Here is a 17,194-nt window from a genome sequence, read left to right on the forward strand (position 1 = left end):
GTCCACGAGTATACAAGTAGCCGTTAATCGTTTTAAACAGATCTTAAAGTATAATGGTAGATATTTGCGGAAGATCTTCTTCTAAACAAAAACAAAAACTGACGGGATAACCCATGAAAATATAAGTAAACAGATTAATGGTGTAATATATCTGAATTATTATATCTTTGAAATTTAGATCCAAACGAAGTTGTAGTATTTCAAGATGAGCAAGGAAAATTAAATACAATCATTCTTTCATTAAAAGATACTATCGTTAGAATTAATGGAGTAACTGAAAATATTGTAGCTGTGTTTGTTAGTAATGGAAAAATTAAGCCTGGTGTTATTATGTCAACGATATCAGATAATATTCGTGGTCGAGTACAAACATCCGGTGATACAATGACTGGTTCTCTCCATATGTCTAATAAAAAAATTACTGGTCTTGGAGAACCAGAATCAGACAATGACGCTGTAACGAAGAAATATGTCGATAATAAAATCCTTCCAATGATGAACTCGTTAGTCTCGGTTAATAATGAAATGTCTTCATTTAGAATTGATTATTCTAATCATGTACAATTGTTTATGAGTTTTCGTAGAAACACAAATAGATCTATTATTGAACTTTTTGGAAGTCCACAAGCTATTGATATTAAACTCATTGACATAAATTTACATCGCGCTGAGGTTACCGGTATATACAGCCTCTCAGTGCTAGGTATTGTAACATTTATAATATCTACCACAATTGCACTGCGTTATCCACTAACTCCGTTAGGTTGATCTCCTGGATCTATGTTAGTGATGTTAGATCAAAATGGCGAGGAAACATCTACTGTCGAAAACCGAAGAAGTCAAAAAACTAAACTCGGTTTGATTTATTATAGGTGTCTTGAAATAGTAGCTAAATTCCCACCTACTTAAAATATAATGAGCATTCCGATCAACGTTCAACGTTTTAAATATAATCTAGCACGTGAATGGCAAACAAAACTAAAAAATATCATTGACGAATATACAGCAAAAGTAAAACAAAATCGCAGAAGTGTAGTTGTCGTTGACATAATTGTTTATTGTGCGTCTGTTGTTATCGCTAGAAACGGCGCATTATTATCAACAATAACACCAGCAGTAGTGATGGCACCAGCAGTAGTAACAATTTGTGTTTCAACTGCAACGACAATTGCTGGCCTTCTTAATATCATCTCAAAAAAATATGCACGTGTACAAATGCAATGAAAATAATCAAAATAACAATAACAGTTAAAGAACAATCTTTATCAGCTGCGATAGAAATATATTCGCAAGACTATGTTGTAGTATTTATCAATCATCAATCCGAAGTCTTTTAGGATGGCCGGAAATTCCACCAGACTATAAAGGACCACCAGAACCAAAGGAGATGATTTTTCTACTAACTAATTTGATATATATAAAACTTTCAGAATATCAAAAAACTATATAGAAATACAGTGATGATGTTACTGGTCGTATTTATTTCATTATGATGAATAATGATATAGATTATTATACTTCATCTGATGATACTAATTCAGTTGTTGACAAAACAAATTTATTAAACTATTTTCCGATGATGTAAAAGATGAGCAGGCACGTGTACTCGGTGATCTACGAAATTTATTTTCCAGTATTATACAATATTATAATAATGATATAAAACTACTTATTAATGAAATAATACAACATTTAAATCAGGTTATATCCGATCTTGAGTTAATTAATCAGCAAATCAAATTTTAAATAGGTCGACAATATTTCTCAGTCATTATAAAATAACTAAAGAACAATTATCAACGTTTGTAATACCAGAATTTAGAACTGACGAACTAAAAAAAAACAGTCAACGATCCTATCAATGACAACTTTCCTAAAATTGTTGAGTCATGGGAAAAATTAGCCCTGCCACCATCTCTTTTCAGATACAACAATGAGCTGTACGGTGGCGGCAGACATATTTCACCAGGAATTGTAAATATAACATCAACAACACAAAAAAATCGCAGTCGGTCTTGTATGTGATGCAGTTGATGGCAGCTGTCAAATAGATCTTAGAAAATCTAGTCAAACTCAACAAGGATATATTTTATATACATTTACACTGCAAAAAAACCTCCTGGATATTTGCTTGTACAAAAGCCTATTAATCCGGTTTATCTACGGTGTCATAATCCGCTATTATCACGAATACATTTCAAACTTATAGACCAATCCGGACACTTAATTGATTCAAGAAATGTGAATTTGAATATAAATCTCTACCTAAGAGCTTAACGATTTATAATCATAAAGATATTTTTGCAGAGTGTTTTACAAATTAATTATTTCATCAAGAGGTATTTTATAATGTACCAACATATAAGAGATTTTATACACGACAAAAAGAGGTACTTGAAAAAGCCATCAGAATAATATTGACACCGCCCCCAGTCAACACAAAACAATTTAGTGTTAATATAATTATTGACGAGTACGGCAATGCAAATATTTTTTTTTGGCGCAGGAACAATTAAATGAACTGCAGCGAGGACATATTATTATGATTACGCGTTGTAGAGATCAGATTATGAATTATGCACATTCTTGTATTGAATTAGATCGGCTTAATTAAATGTTGTCTAATTCTTCAGATTGATATTTAAATAAATTACAAAGTCCAGATTTATTTAATACTGATCTATCTTTCATCACCACTTTCACAAGTGACGTTGTTGATACTGTCACTGACGGCACTTTCGCTTTCACTTTCACTAACGACAGCGCTTTCTTTTTCACGATCTGACAATCTTTCTCATCTGCTTCACACGTGTGTTTATAATTTATTTGTTTCGTATTCGTGAGACAATTTTGGTCTAATTTTCTCGATCTCGCGTGAAAGTGGGACACATTTATCAACTTCCTTCACCTCAGCCAAAGATTGGATCATAGCTTTCTGAATCTGCTTAATGAATTTGTACTCTGTTGGCATCTATCTTCAAATTACGTTCTTTAAAATCACAAATAATTTTCTCAGGATCTAGTTCATCAGATATTTTTATAACTTTATGTTTTAATTTTTTAATCGCAGAATTAATCGCAGAAATAATATCATTGATATTTTCAAAGTTCATTATATTATAAATTATAAATTTAAAATAACATTATTTTAACAAAAAATAAACAATGAGCGGCTACCATAATTGGCCTTTGTGCCCTTTTGTGTGATCTTTCTTATAGTCTTCTCTACACCCCACAAGGCTAGTTGCTAATCGTTAACTAATTACCAATTTAATTATTTATATTATGTTTTAAAAATAAAGAAATTCTAGAACTGTATGAAGTTGGTAAACTTGAAGGAAAAAAATCATTACACATATTCTATATCTAAAATGTAAACATATACAAGCAATAATTATGCTACTCGGTATGATCATCTCAGAAATTCAGAAATAAATAAATATTTTAGAAAAAGACTGACAGAATAAAAAAGATAATTAAATATTACATTAACCTGTATCGCAAATGCGATGCTGCCGTTTGGCGTATCTATTACAAAACTAGGCAAGCTGGCCTGACATGTCTATGGCATTTTACACAAGGATAAAACACTTTTGTCACAATTAATACAGTTCAGTTCATATTATACCAAAATATACCCGATGAAAATGTCACAATATAAACTGCATTTACTATAAATTAATACAAAATTTACACACAAGTATAACAAACACTTTTCTTTAAGCTTAGGATAAAAATTGGCATATAATGAAAATTTTCAATGAATAATGGTGTGATTAGTGGAAATTAATAGCAGCAATATGCTAATCATCGTTTTAAATATGCATGAATTGGGGGCGAATTGTCCCTTTCATGGAGTTGAAGTGTCTTTTGGTCGTAATGTTTTGGTAATTTTATTGGGATCGAAATGTCTCGCTCCCATGTGGTATTGCTACTTATTGATAAATCTTGATAAATATTCACGTTACTGCAACCGAAGACACATCGGCTGAATGGGAGTTATTTCCCTTGGCATCTCTGACCTCGCTACATTTCCTGTTCCATGAACAATCGCTAAATATTCACACTTTTTGTTTCTTTGTTTTTTTTTTTTGTTGTTGTTATTGTTGAAATTTAAAGTAGGTATTTTATAAAGTTTTAATGTGTTCTTTGAGAGTCTTGAGGTGTCTTAGGTGTATTGGGGTGTCCTGGGGTGTTTAGCGATACCCACTGTGACCTAAGATAAAATTTGGCAGGGGCAGACAAAGCCTCCGAAAAGAAGTTAAAGGAGACTAGAAATCAAAATTTTCCTTTTACGTATGTAATTCTCTACAGATTTTAATTCGACTGCAATGTTTATAAATTAAATATCGTAAGTGGGTAGTGATTATATTGCGTGGAAGATACCACGATTCCGTAAATTGCCGAGTTTTTCCGAGTTTTGATGAGACGACAGATCACGTGGTACCGTGACGCTATACTAGCCAGTCCTCGAATACAAACATAAACATTGGCGAGCGAGGCAGACAGGAGACCACATTTGGGTTGCACATTCAAAAGTTGAATCTGCAGTCTGATATAATAGTTTATGTACTGTACTGGTAAGTGCTAAAAGAAATTTGTTAGGCACAGGCCCGGGCTGGTGACTTAAATAAACTAAAGTCCTGAATGAAATTCCACAAGCCTGGACAGTTCATACCTGTCAACTCTCAAGCCGAGAGAAAAACCTCCCGATTTTGGGGGTATTTCCTCATTTACATCCCGATCTCGTAATATCTCTCAATTTTGCGCAGCGAAGTCCCGATTATTACATTATGTCTGTCAATTTTCATTTGTCAGAAGAAAAAAACCCAACCCCAAACCATTTTTAAATATAACGTATGCAATCCACAGTCTAAACTGCCACACTGCTGACATCGTAGCGATATGACTGAAAAATTGTTAAAGCTACGTTAAAAATTCAAATCACACGCACACACGTCTAAACCCGGCACTGGACGAAATAATTAATATCATACAACAGTTTTTTTCTTCTTCTTTTCTTCTTCAGTAAATAGAACGTGAAGATTAAACATTATTCAAGTAAATTTCAGATTTTTTAAAGAACTACAACAGTACTATAGTAAAAAAAATAATTAAAAGAATAAAATTGTCACCAATTAGCTTAAATGAATGATCAAGTTGAAATTTTCTCTGCAAACAAAATCGCATCTCCATTTCCGCCAAAGAAATTCGGCCAGTTAACACACAACATTCCTCTACCGTATATGAAAAGTTTAATTACCATGATTCAATTACAAGGAATAAAACAAAATATACCATGCAATATATGTGGCCCTAAAGAACTAATTCTGATTAAATATTTTATTCAGCAAACAGTGTTACATGCATTAAGACTTAAACCAAAGGAAAAAGGTGGGGCATAAAACTGAGAAAAACAGTTGCCACATGTACGGTAACTTGTGACTGCAAATTTGAACTGTTAAAATGAAGTCCATGGCATCGTAAGTAACAACAAAATAGGCATCGTTTATTTAGTATTGCTGATTGCTGATGCTTACACATACACACACTGTCGAACATGGTTTCTTTGAAGTATGTCCGATCAGAAGATCAATGCAAGGATAAGGAGTATGTTCATTAGTCACACCGGCTGTATTGTTTGCGTACTTAAATTAAAACTTTAGCTATTTTGCAATTTAGCCAGAACTGACCAGAATATGTAAAAGGGGCTTGTCATGGGGGAATAATAAGGCGTATCACAGCGAGAAAAGGCACGTCAAATGGGCGGTCGCACATTGGGGCAACGGGGGGGGGGAGGGTCAATAGCCCCCCCCCCCCGTTCTATTGTCAGACAGTTAATGTGAAACTTTGACCTTTTTTTTTTTAATCGCTGCTTTTTAAACTGCCCAAGGAATAGTTTTATATCAGTTCCAATTAATACAGATTACCGTTTATGCAAACTACATGTATACAATGCATTTTTTTTAAAAATTATTTTTTATAAGATTCCTGAAAATTGTGTTTTCTCGAAACACGACAGATTTAGAATCTTATTTTTAGCAAAGCTTCCATTTGATTAAAATCAAATCTAAATTTCACCTAGGACAGTGGTGATTTGATTTAGATTGTGCCGTGTTAAGGCATGTATGTCAACATCTTGAAAATACATTTACTCTTTTCACCAGCGCGATCAAAGTTTCCTCAGGCAAACAATTTTTGTTTCGACAAGCCTGACGGGCACCTCACTTTGAATACAGGATGGGCCGGAACTAAAACCAGAAGGGGCCCAGGGTGTCGGGCTATCAGATTTGTTTTTAGTACTGCTGTTTTAGATAAAAGATATGTGGATTGATTGTTGCATTTTGTGGTCACTTACTCGTCCTTCTGCCTATTTTCGTAACTCACACGTTTAACTCTTTTCCCAGGATTTAAAATGTCCAAAGGTATGTCTGGAACAGCGCCAACTTTTAGTCTAGGCCTAGCATTTACGTATCTTTGAGCTGCTATTTTTTCATGATCCCTCTCGTAACATTCCTTTGAGAAATGTAACGAGCACATAGTGCTGTATGGTGTTGCTTTGAAATCGACTCGTTTGTAATAATGCACCTATTCTTTCATGATGCCTTTATCTTTCGGAAAAGAAAAAAAAAATATGTCCACAGGCTTTTCTTAATGTTCCATTACACCCGTAAGCAACGTAAAACGGTATTTTCTTTTACTCTGGCAACTCCCACTTGAGCTGCTGGAGTCGCTACTATGACGTCACATCCCGAAAGTAACCGAATAGGCGCGGAAATTTTGCATACGAGGTCACGGAAATTCAGCTCCTAGAAGATAGGCCAATATTTAAATATTGGCATTACGGTCGCAGATGATACTTCAGAATAAGGTTTTATGCTATAGTACTTTTATTATTATTCTATATTTCCATTGGTTTCTGGTCTCCTTTAAAAAGTTGCAATCGCAAGTCCTTTTTGCGTCAGAACATTCATCACTCATGCCAAAACAAAACATATGTGGGCTTCAATAAAAAAAAATCACGGTGACACTCGTTATCGCTTGTGTTTCGATTTTTGTACGGACTAGATCATCTTTGGTTGCCAAGAGTAGTTGGTACACTTAATTCCAATCGATGGTAAACAATGTGGATCGACGGCTCTTGGCTAATAAAGACGGGGCTAAGTGTTCTGGCGTAGTGTGAATTGGCTAATAAAAAGAACCTACTAGCTTCCTAAAATCAAATGCTTTGTTAATGGAATCCACTGATTTGACGACAGAAAGGAGAAAGTTTGAATTATCAGGATTAAATGATCATGATTAGGTATTTCTCGAAGTGTACATTTTACCTAATCATTAACAGAGTTAACATAAATGTCTGACTTTATTTGCTTCCAGGGCGTTTAGGTACGAATTTACACTTTAATAAATACACAACTATGATCATTAGTCCTATAATAGAGTATATATAGTCTCAACTAGCCATTTTCCATCAATCTGGTACAGATATCTGTAGTATATTCTAGTAGCACATTATAGTGTTTTGTCTTGCTTATCAGCACAGTCCGAAAAAGTAGAGTGTGTGTCCAATGGATTTAATAAACTACTTAAGTATTGCAGTTTTTAATTCATACGGTTCTTTCGGGGCTTCGTGGATTTCGATCAACAGATTTGTGAAGAGTATGGAAGGGTTAATGAGTGAGTCTTACATACACATTTGAACTAATCATCATAATTTTATAATATTTGTGCAAAATAGCTAAATATATATTTTCCTTTCCAAAATTGCTGAAAATTAGAGCGTTGAACCTTTCCTTTAGAGGCGAGCCGAGACATTATCCTTTAGATACGATAAAGTAGTAAACAAGGGTTAGGGAACGGCCTTTACCGTCGCTTTTACAACTGATCAAAGTTACAAAACGTATTATTCTGATTTTATTATTATTGTTGTTGTTGATAAGATGTGCTAATATTTTAATGTTTTAGTGTTTTTGATCATACATAGAAATGCATTTTGGTAAACCCGACTCCAAATTAACTACTTTTAATTTTTTCTTAATTTATGTGCTCGTTTTCCGTGTCTTATTTTATTTCTCTGTGCGCCGCGTTTAGCATACGATCTTAGATAGTAGACTGCATAACCAGAATACTACTACAAGATTATTGTAGAAAACAGTCAAATGATGGCAATGGCAATACAACTTTTACTTGATCATGCGGACTGCCAGAATATTGCCCAACGCAATTAAACTGACTCGTAAGATTATTGGACTGAATGTTGTCCAAGGAGATATTTGTTGACCTGTACTTAGTAGTCTAGTATAATAGTTCCATATTGACACAGCCACCAAGGAGAAAAAAAAGCAATTTATAAACACAAGCTAGTGAATCTTAGCTATGCTCGCGGCAAGTGAGTTTATCCATCGAGCAAGATGATTCTTCCATCCAAGCCCGCATATGAAACCATGAAAATCAACTGAATTGGAAACGTTTATTTACCAGAGTGCATGCAGTATTTGGCAAATATTCATCAAGAAACTGCAGAAGCATCGCATTGAATGTTTGAATGTACATGAAGGCTTCTTTTGATTATTATCCAATCATGATCATGATTCATCACGACTCATTTGTTTTAATTCAAACTGTTTTTTTTTCAAAAGCAACGTGCTCATAAAATAAATTTATTCCTGTACAAAAAATACAAATGAACAGTGCCAAAGAAAGTAAAGTTCTAGGTTATGCTCATGGAAAGAATGTAAGAATTGATTCTATAAAATAAATACTTTATGTAGATTTATTTACCAGAAAAGACAAAGGAGAGAATCGAACGATCAAACCTAATAGTATTATTGGAAGCAACGGCGAATGAACTGGATGTTGATTAGTAAATATTATGATGCAGCATAAATCATCGGAAGTCAAGGGAAGGTTTCTTAGTTTATTGATCAGACGTATTAATGACTTTTTTCCAATTTAAAACATGCAGATTCGATCAATCTGAACGTGCATTTTTCTTGCAGATATTAATTTGGCCGTGTGATGCATATGAACGTCACCGATGTATAAATTCTCAGACATTTCCTCGTAATGGATTTCTCAAAATTTACAGACAGAAATGTAAGGGTTACTTGTTTGTATCTTGCTATTACAAATTTGTTGTAATTGTAATAAAAGCAACATTTATTCTTACTCAGAATACATGGGTCTATTCCTTTGTCTGTAAAGAAATGTGCGGGCGGAAATATTGCACCATTATGTCTGTTTTTGTCTGTCCACATTATGTGGCGAGTGTACGTTTGGCCCAAACTCACTTTTGTGATGAATAAACTTTTTAAAGTAAGTTAATTGCCCGTCATAGGACGGGAGTAGGAAGAAGTAAAGAAAATATGTAAATGAGAGAGTTTAATAGAAAGTTTGAAGATAAAAATACGAAATAAGTATTTAAAATTGAACTTGTTTGCCAAAAGATATGGTACAATTAGATTCACCCAAATATCATAAAAAATAACTTTATGATCTATTTGTAAAAAATATCTAAATACAGTCTTTTATTTTGGTGACGCTTTCATCCTGGTAAATTGGTTCATTTGTATATGCAGGTTGGTCATGGATTTGTTGGGAACCCTTCCATTGTCAAAGGAGTTTTCTTTAAACAAGGACAAGATTGGAAGAGGACAAGAAATATAATGACGCCGACCTTCAGTGGTGGAAAACTAAAACAGGTGATGTCGATATGTCAGTAACTTATGGTAATTATGCACAAAAATGCCGACATTTTTGAAAATTTTATCGCAGAAGGTTTAAGTGTTTATGACCTAAAATAGATTGTATTGAAGTGCTTGCAGAGTGACATAAGATTGAATTGGGTCTTTTGTCATTGCCAATTACTGAAACTATTATTTTCAAAAACTTATTATTAGCATGCTAAAAATAGAACCGCTAATAGATAAGGAAAGAAAACTCGATTACTCTGTATCGACCAGAGGATAAACCTTTTAAGACTAAAGAGATATATTTAGAGCGAGGAATCTAAGCCAAGAGTCTTAAGTATACAGACTAAACAAAATATTGTATGGTCATCCTGGCCTTAGCAAAGGAGATTCGCTCACTGTTGTGAGTAAGGCATTCATCTTCGATTCCAGTTGTTGATCCAGCAGTGACTGGGTACCAGCTAAAATGGGAGGGGTGTGGCTATCTTTAGAACGACTGAGATTTATCACCAGGTTTAAGGATAATAACCGGCCTTATAATCCACTAGTAGCCTCAGTACTTGAAAGAGCATGGGGACTTTGTTTCAAGATAATTTGAGAAAAATGGAAGATATTAATTTTATAGTGTTGGTACCTGGGAACTGAAAAGTACTAAAATGTTAAAGCAACCTGCCTGAAAAGGAATTGCAACGAGAACGACACTGTTAGCAGATCGAAAAAAATGGCGCGAAAACTGATACAGATAGCATTAATAACTCTATTGCATGAAAAAGGATAGTGTTTATTATCTATTTAAAACTAACTATACTGAATAACAGCCGAGATTTACACTGAAGAACAGTCGAGATCTATACTGAAAAAGGTTGAGATCTATACTGTAGAACAGTCTCAATCTATTCTGAATACCATCCTCGATCTATACTAAAACAACCAAGATTTACACTGAAGAACAAGTAAGATCTGTTCATAAGAACAGCTAAGATATATAGAGAAGATCAGCCTTGATATCTACTAAAGAAAGGCTGAGATCTACACTGAAGAACAATCGAGATTTATTTTGATGTTCTTGAAGCTAGCAAATATCAATAATGTTGCAGTATTTGTAGTGCCTCAAGACTAGCATACATTCGGCTTCAAATGCTCACGTGCATGCAACCTGTAAGAGACTAGTGAGACGAAAGGAACTTTAATATTATAAATCGGAAATGAAGTATCTTGTTTTACAAGCAACTTTAGTGCTGACAAATCAATAGCCTCGGTGAAGAAGTATCTTGTATTACAAGCAACTACTGCATCTACACTAGATTTAATACAGTTTTAGAGTCTGCATCGATACACACGCTAGATTTCGTACTTTTTTTATTTTCTGCATCCATACGTATGCTAGATTTCATAGTTTTGTTTTGTCTGTATCTACATATATGCTAGATTTCATACTTTGGTATGGTCAGTATCTACACGTGTGCTAAATTTCATCATTTTCTTTAATGTCAGCATCTAACATGTATGCTAAATTTTCGAAGTTTTGCATTATCTGCATTAACACATGTTGAGCATTTGAATGATTTTGATAGACTCTGTGCATGATTTTAATTTTAAAAGTAATGATCCTGAATTAAAATTTTGTCCTCATAAATAGTGATGGCTCTTGACACGTGGACTTCTGTTGATTGAAAGATGGCTCTTGATACACGCAATTCTATCGACTTTGGTCAGTGCATTAATTAAAAAATCTTTATCGATTCATGAAACTGAAAATGCCGTATCTGATCATCTTTAGCAGTCCTCTCATCCAGAATCCCAAACAAAGGAACATTCGTTCTTCAGATGTCAATCATCCATCTCATACTATTTCCGACTAAAGATAAAACGCACTATTCATCTTTTTATCTATTCATATTGTTATGTATATCTACATTTTTGTAATTCTTGGTGAAATATTAAAATAATCCAATGTTGCAACGTACCGATGTTAAATTAACATCTTAGCACTAAAAATCCTTTTACTATATAAAAAATTGTACGCAGACGGTATCTTACCTGTAACTTACCTGTAACGACACAAACCTGTTTGAGATTACGACGAAAGGACTGATTCATCAAACAGATTCCTCGCTTTTATACAAAGAGCTCAGCCAAATTTGGTCATAGGTCTAGGTCTTGAGTTCTTGAGTTCCGCCAGAATCTCAAAGTGAGGCTTCATCGTTTCTTACAAACTATCTTCTGGGTCTATGTACATCATTAGACAGATAATTTTTGCCACATCAGCGCGTGGAGCTTAAAACTTAGTTAGAAAATTTTGATTCTTTTTGATTTTATCTATCGAATAAGTCAAGCAATTAACGATTTTTGTCATGAATCTAAAAAAAACCCAGCTATGATGTACAAGCTTTATACGGAAAATTATACAACCCTGTCTAATATATGATTTAGAAAGTTTAATAGGCCCTGTATTAAGCTATCACCACACTAAATGAGCCAATCAGATGTTGTGATATCGTATTGTAGTCCCCCCCCCATGATATATTTTTGATTTTTCCTGAACACTAACTAACAGTAGAGAATTGTACTTGTATTCAATAGAAAGCAGCATTAAAGTCTAAGCAGAAAAATATAATGTTAAAATTGATTTCAGCATCTTTGCTTTTGCGAGAAATGACAGATCAAACGGGTGTGACTCTGCCGGTTCCGGAAAGGTCATTTGCACTGAAAATTCCAGTCTTTTAATTTAAATGCAACTATTTCCAGAAAATGCGCCACAGTTTATGCCGAATTCGGATCGGTTGTATTTAGGTTAGTGCCTTGCATATGTAAGATAGTCTCGGTTCATCTACACTTATACCTTATACACTGGATTTCATAACAAATATTTTTACACAAACGAAGAACCATGGAATGATCTTAATTAGCGTTATATTGCATACAAAGCCCCGTATAAAACCAGCATAAAGCGTGTTTGCCACTGGTATGGGCATTAACTTTATTACAATTACTTGGTAGTACCATCTACAAATAGAGCTGGCATTATAAAGGAAAGAACTGTACAAATACTGCAATATACGATAGAGCTGGCAAGTTAAAAAGCCGTACTGTATAATTCATACACTCATCAGTACAGCTTGATGATTTGTAAAATAGTTGTCAACATGTATGCAGTCCTTTTAAATTCAGTTAAAAAACTAAAAGAAAGAAACAACTGTTGGATTGACATATCTGATGATTATAGACCTTCATGCTGTGATATTGGATTGACAGATCTGATGATTATATGCATTCATGCTGTGATATTGGATTGACAGATCTGATGATTATAGGCCTTCATGCTGTGATATTGGATTGACAGATCTGATGATTATATGCATTCATGCTGTGATATTGGATAGACAGATCTGATGATTATATGCATTCATGCTGTGATATTGGATTGACAGATCTGATGATTATATGCATTCATGCTGTGATATTGGATTGACAGATCTGATGATTATAGGCCTTCATGCTGTGATATTGGATTGACAGATCTGATGATTATAGGCCTTCATGCTGTGATATTAGATTGACAGATCTAATGATTAAACACCTTCATGCTCTGATACTATATTGACAGAGCTGGTGATTATATAACTTCATGCTTTGATATTGAATAGACAGATCTGATGACTATAGACCTTCATACTGTAATACTTGTTACAGATATTTGATATAATTTATATTTGATTTAAATTGTATTTGATTTGATTTGATTGTTTGTGGGTTTTAGAATCTGTTTATTTTCTTTACATGTCAATATAATGTAATTTTGTTTACAAGGAATTTGATATTTTCCAGAAAATTCAGTTTGACCTGAATGTTTCTGTAAATACATAATACTATAAGCAATTGTTTCTATTTTTGGTTTAGTTCCTGGCCTTGATTGAGGGTAAAGTAAACAACTTTTTCTAGGAGTAAAATGATTGGTTTTTATCAAGGACATACACGAGCTATGTGACTTCTACATGTAAACATGATCACGTTATCCTCTATTTCGCAATTAGGCACTTCCGAAATTGCGAAATACTTAGTATTAATAGTGATGTTGAGAGAGAGAGAGAGAGAGAGAGAGAGAGAGAGAGAGAGAGAGAGTTCGGGCTTTTAAACACTTGATGTCAAGTTGTTTTCTTCTGTTGTGACCAGTATCGAAGTATTGAAGATTTTGAGTTTTTGAGCTATATGTTAATTTTCATTCAGATTATTTGGACTCTAGAAGATTAATTCGTTTTTCTGGAAATATGTTTGTATTAATACAGAACTCTTGAACAAGGACATTTCTTGAAAATTTTATTCGATTTCCAAGACCGGCGGATTAATTAACATGTTTCTAAAGGAATTGTAGACGTCAACACAGTACAGGCTACAGCATACGTCATCGCCTTTTATCTTGGATTCTTCGTCGGGACTCGAACTTGAAATTATTAGAACATTTCAATATTAGGACTTCAAAAGTTTTATTCGTGGATTATTCTTGTATTTTTTGGGGTGGAGGGTGGGATTTGATTCTGGAAGAAATTATGTTGGCTTCACCTTTTATGTTACTTTGTTGTATTGTTTCTTCTTTGTTTGTTCTTGTAAATTGCTCCACGTAAAATAGTTTAACGTTCACTAATTTCTTTGCAAAATCTGTCATATAACTGAGATTTATTGAAATTTAAATTTTCCGTTCACGCTTCTAATTCACAGAAGACAAAGGGTCCAAATCCGATTAAAAGGATTAACTCTTGAACCAAACAGAGGTCGCTAATTAAATAATGAGAAATGATTTGTCTTGTTTTGTGCTCCTCAGTACCCAGCCCATAACTGAATGACATGTACCAGTTATACATGTTTTGCTCTATGCTTCTCACTACACATGCAGTGGTGACTCGTACACTACTTTAGACATGTGTTCTCTTATACTCATCGATACACATGCCATAGCTAAATGACTCGTACACTACTTTAGACGTGTTGTCTTATACTCATCGATACACATGCCATAGCTAAATGACTCGTACACTACTTTAGACATGTGTTCTCTTATACTCATCGATACACATGCCATAGCTAAATGACTCGTACACTACTTTAGACATGTGTTCTCTTATACTCATCGATACACATGCCATAGCTAAATGACTCGTACACTACTTTAGACATGTGTTCTCTTATACTCATCGATACACATGCCATAGCTAAATGACTCGTACACTACATTAGACATGTGTTGTCTTATACTCATCGATACACATGCCATAGCTAAATGACTCGTACACTACTTTAGACATGTGTTGTCTTATACTCATCGATACACATGCCATAGCTAAATAACTTGTACACTACTTTAAACATGTGTTGTCTTATACTCATCGATACACATGCCATAGCTAAATAACTTGTACACTACTTTAAACATGTGTTGTCTTATACTCATCGATACACAAGCCATAGCTTAAGGACTCGTACACTATTTTAGAACTGTGTTGTCCAGTGCTCATCAATACACATGCCATAACTGAATGACTCGCACACTGTATATTTTGTAAAGAAAAAGAGTTTTTGTTTTACCTTTTCTTCAGCAATAATTCCAGGGATATCAACTGTTTTGAAGAGTTCAACCTTTCCAAAGGAATCTTGAGATTTCTTCTCAAGTTTAGGAAAATCATTGATTGATGACCGAAGAAAAAGCCGTCAGTATGCGCACTTCCTTCTTTTTTCTTTATCTCTTTCTGTTTTGCTTTCATTCTAATCTTACATAAACACCCAGTTTCCTTAAAAAATGTATTTTCTCAGCTAGTTTATTTAACAGATGTAATCTTCAGAAATGCCCTTGGGTTAAAAAAAAAGCACAAGTTTAGCATCCTTGCAATTAAGCGATCCATGTATTATGCGCACCGTACGAGGTCTCTTTGAATATTACATGGAATTGTTTGTTATGGCTGCCGCTAGACAGCGTGATATACAGTGCCGATTAAATATTCAGGTCCCCAGACCTCGCAAGCGCTGATTTACGCATGCGATGGCATTGTATATAGAATGCTCCATTTTAGTCTCGCCTTCATATGCATATTTCATCCAAGCCATTGTTTATATCCATACCTTCCAAACTCGACTTTTTACATATCTGCTTAATGTGACGTAACACTTTCAACATCAGATTACGGGACATCATATTTTATGATATGGGTACAATTGATGTACACACTGAGCCAAGTAAGTAATTTGCTAAGGACACCCAAACGTTGACCGTTGACCTTGGGATTAGGATTCTAAATGTTCATATGGAAGACCAGCGGAGATTCCAGTTGGCAGTTCTTTCTCCTCGTAGGAAACTCTTTATAGTTTTTCTATCATGTCCAAGTACTGCATCCAATATAGGCGTATTCTGCTGCACTTGATCTGTTCTTTTGTAATCTCCAACTTCCATACGATGATGGCTTATTTTCCTCAAAAATGAAAATATTGGGAGAAGTGACTGACGCTAATTTACCACAGTATCTGCTACTTCAAATTGTTATATTTTATACAATTTTACATAGATTGGCACACTCAGGGTAGCACGCTATGCCCACACCAACGCTAGCTCAATCTTATTCTTTGATTCGGAACATTACTCATATTTATTTTGATACAGCATACATCAATCATGTACTTATAAACATAACAACCAAGTAAGCAATATTAATACTAAATTCTGTCCTTCCTAAAGTAAAACAGTGGAGTAAAATATGCAAAATTGGAGCTCTGTCTCTACCTGTCATTCTGTACCTAAACATCTATTTAAAAATCTTCCTGTACCTCTATACTCCTCGCCTTGACGTGTAGCAAAAAGTATTAAACATATCAGACTTGTATGCTTTGAGTATATAAAATGAGAGATGCTAAAGAAAATGTATATATCATAATTGTTAAAACGTCACAGTTAGTTTTGACACATCTAACGCTTGCTATGCAAATGAAGGCTTGCATTTTAAAGCTTTATAGTTTATTACGCACCTGTTGCTAAAGACACGTTATACTGCATAAAGATCTGCGGCAAAGCAGTATTGAACCAGTGCTGATATGCTCTCAATCATTGTTCTAAAGTATTTGCCTATACCCCACCCCACCCCACAGGAGTTAATGTCCCAACCCCCACTTCCCATATTTTAAAAACGAAAAGCCTCATCGATATAAAAATACGCAAAACTCATTTCCATTAATTAATTTATCATTTCTAGCCTCATTATCGCTAGGGGTATCTAACTGAGTTTTGAATAATTCCGTAAGTTCCATAACCTTCCATATACTTCAGTGTTAATCCGCTTGCCCTTTTTATTTTGTTCATTAGTTTTAAAAATACTAAGCTCGACATCTTACCTTCTCTGTACGCTTTGTCCTAGTAACCTCGCCCTTTCACTGAAAATGGACGTTTGCAAGCAACCGGGAAAAAAGAGAGTGAGCAGGCTGATTATTTACACTGAATATTCCTGTTTAGTTTGAAACGCGATAAA

This window comes from Sinohyriopsis cumingii, chromosome 3 (genome assembly GCF_028554795.1).
Source record: "Sinohyriopsis cumingii isolate HCF-2022 chromosome 3, ASM2855479v2, whole genome shotgun sequence".
Taxonomy (NCBI): Eukaryota; Metazoa; Mollusca; class Bivalvia; order Unionida; family Unionidae; genus Sinohyriopsis; species Sinohyriopsis cumingii.